Source organism: Rutidosis leptorrhynchoides, chromosome 3 (assembly GCF_046630445.1).
Source record: "Rutidosis leptorrhynchoides isolate AG116_Rl617_1_P2 chromosome 3, CSIRO_AGI_Rlap_v1, whole genome shotgun sequence".
In the NCBI taxonomy this organism is placed as follows: domain Eukaryota; kingdom Viridiplantae; phylum Streptophyta; class Magnoliopsida; order Asterales; family Asteraceae; genus Rutidosis; species Rutidosis leptorrhynchoides.
In genome coordinates this window covers 640680366-640684176 of record NC_092335.1, presented here as the reverse complement: position 1 = coordinate 640684176, position 3811 = coordinate 640680366, and positions in this window count along the sequence as shown.

The window sequence follows — 3811 nt, the reverse complement described above, 5'->3', positions numbered from 1 at the left end:
TTATTATTATAAAGGGGGGTTTTTACCGTTTAATGACCGGTTTGTCGATTTTAAAACTTTAGTCGCAGTTAAAACCTAATGTAAAATATTAAATAAATACAAGACTTTAAATTAAAGCGTAAAGTAAATAACGATAATGAAATTGCGAATAATAAAAATGCGATAAAATTAAATTGCGATAATTAAAAAGTACGATAATTAAAAGTGCGATAAAATAAAATAACAATAAAAGTGCGATAATTAGAAGTGCAATTAAATATAAAATAAAGGAAATTAAATATGAAATAACAGAATTATGCTTATTTAAACTTCCGTAATCATGATGTTTGACGTGTTGATTTTAGTTTTATGCCCATGGGTTAATTGTCCTTTGTCCTGGATTATTCAATATGTCCGTCTGGTTTTTGTCCATAACAGTCCATCAGTCATAAATATAAATTGCAAGTGTCCTTGTCAAATTATTATTATACCCGAAGATAAATATTCCAACTAATTGGGGATTCGAATTGTAACAAGGTTTTAATACTTTGTTTAATGAATACACCAGGTTATCGACTGCGTGTAAACCAAGGTTTTACTACTTTGTTAACAATTACACCAATTACCCTTGAATGTAATTTCACCCCTGTTTTAATTATTCTAGTGGCTATTAATCCATTCCCGTGTCCGGTTAAATGAACGATTATTCGTACATATAAATACCCCGCCCATCGTGTCCGATCGAGTGTATATGGTAATTTATAGGGACGCCCAATTGTAAATCTTTATATTAACATTAACAAACTTTCATTTAGTTAAACAAATATAAAGCCCATTAATAGCCCATAGTCTAGTTTCTACAAGTGTCGTTCTTTTGTCCAAACCCCAATTATGGTACAAAGCTCAATTACCCAATTTTAGTAATTAGCCCAACATCATGATTACTTCGTTTTAAATAAGCATAATAATAACTTAGCTACGAGACATTAATATAAAAAGGTTGAACATAACTTACAATGATTAAAAATAGCGTAGCGTTACACGGACAGAATTTCGACTTACACCCTTACAACATTCGCTAACATACCCTTATTATTAGAATTATAATTAAAATATAAATTATAAATATAAATATATATTACTTCGTATGAAGAGAAGAAAAAAATGATGATTTTTTTGATCAGAATTCGGGTTGATTTATAGCCAGGAATGATTTTTGGGGCTCCGCGACTCGCGGCCAAATAGCCTTCAAACTCCGCGAGTCGCGGAGAGGTATTTTCAGTTTACACCCTTGGAGTTTCCTGCTGCCGACGGTTTTAAATATATATATATAATATATATATAATTAATATAATTAATTATATATTATATTATATTTATATACATAGTTAACTTGTAATTTTTAGTCCGTTGCGTCGAGCGTTAAGAGTTGACTCTAGTCCCGGTTCCGGATTTTCGAACGTCCTCGCGTACAATTTAATATCTTGTACTTTGCGTTTTGAATCTTGTACTTTTGTGATTTCGAGACGTTTCTTATCAATAATTGGAACCTTTTTGATTGTCTTTTGTTCTTTTGAGCTTTTTGGTCGTTTGCGTCTTCAAATCGTCGAATCTGTCTTTTGTCTTCACCTTTTATTATTTAAACGAATATCACTTGTAAATAGAACAATTGCAACTAAAAGCTTGTCTTTCTTGAGGAATAATGCTATGAAATATATGTTCGTTTTTAGCATTATCAAATATTCCCACACTTGAGCGTTGCTTGTCCTCAAGCAATATTGTCTTGAAATACTAGAATCACTTCTTTATTCTTCACACTTTGTACATCAGTGATTTCTATACGGCGGTATAAACAATGGTAGTAACGATATGGTTTACAGTCCCACATGACTATAAAAATTTAGATCCATTAAGGAAATTGGATCTTTATGAAAACATTTGATCTTTTTGAAAATTAAATCTAGTTTTTACCCTAGATAAGTTTTCCGGAATAACCCTTTACCGGTGTTTGCAAAATATTTTTGTGGGTTTGGTGGGTTTCAGATTTGAAAATTTTAGCTCAAAACTTGCGGTTTTGTGTCACCCACTTGCTAACCTTGTATTTGGAAAGCAACACGTCCAGTTTACTTGTTCCGTATATTACCTTTCGGCAAACTACCGTCCGGTTGTAAAGGAAAGCGTTGAACAAGCAACTGTTTAAGGCAATGTTCCGTGACATGCTTTTGATTATGGTCTATAACGTGTCGGACGCAATTACTATCCTTGGTAGGAGCAATAGTAAAGCTCACCCTTATAATTTTTCGGTCTGGCACAAGGTCCTGTCTTTGACCATGTTATGCAACCACCGTTCTTACGGTTGACACCCGATTTAGTTCAGGTGACCTAATGAATTCCAGGTGAATTCCTAGGATTTTACGTTCAATGGTAATGAACGCATTGAAAATAGGGTTTTCAGAAAACAAATCGGTTTATAATTTTGATCAAAATATTTTTTCGTTTAAGCTCGAGTTTAGATATCATTGAATTCCATGAGTTTGTAATTCTCAATCTTTAAGGTCAATCTCTAGGATTGAGTAATATCAGTCTTAAAAGCTGATTTTTAATCTTTAAGGAGATTATCCTTTCTGGGGATCTGATTCATTAGTCTATTCCAGCTAATTTGCACGGTGCCTCCCCATTGTACGAGATAAATCCTTCTCATGGTTAGGATAAATCTGACCACTTGGCGACCCTGTTTAATGCTGAGGTCCGTGGATTTCCTGCTGATTTTAGTGATGACTTTTCTAGATTTTTCGTCAACCTACAGCTGGTCTGAACGACAACTTCATGACCTAAATCAAGAAGCGCGTTTCTTTTTCGGAAGACTTTACTTCCTTTTAATGATGGAATTGATTCATCGTGTAGATCCATCTCTTCTTTTCTTTCATTGGGTAAAACAGTTTAGTTTAGTCCAAAGCAAAAGTATTTTCAGTTATTTGTTACAGATATATGTGACATATGTTTAAGATAACTTGGTAAATTTTCCCACACTTGGCTTTTTATTTTTCTTTTTATCGTCCTCTATTCCATTTTAAATGAATTTTAACATTTTAGTTTGTTTCTCAATTTATGTCCTTTCTGAGGTAACAATAATTTCGGTGTTAAAACCTAGTTTTATCGTTCATAAATATGTATAAACATGATTTGAATTCATTTAATTGAAAATTTTGAAAAATTTTACTAGAATTGGGTAGTCAGTATATAAGACTAGGGCTGTTCTTTTTTATCAGAGAGCACTAGATTCTAATACAACTACTGCTTTACTAGTATTTTTATTGGTAACCAAGTGTATAAAGTAAAAATTTTTAAAATCCGAAAGAATTTAACCCCTTCCCACACTTAAGATCTTGCAATGCCCTCATTTGCAAAAAATCAGTAACAATTTAAATTATTGAGGGTGATTTGTGTGAAAATGATTAAATTTTTACCAAAGTTTCCAAATATATTGGCGTTTGTTTGCTGAATGTTGTAAATGGTGCACATCATTTGTTCATTCCGTCTTGTTGTTATTTCACATGTATTTTGCATCATTGTCGTCAAAATTACTTGCTTTTGCTGAACTTAATGCCAGTCTTTGAAAATGCGTTGTTTTACCCTGTTGTGTACATAAGATAAACTGCAAACATATATACATATTTTTGAAGTTTGGTTTATTACCCCACATTCAAAAATTATTAAAATCTAAGAATAAAAGTTAGAAATTATAAAAATGATTACAATATAAACAAAAATATTAAATGTATCAATAATTACAAATTACAAAATAATAAAAAATAAAATAAGTAAACTAAGG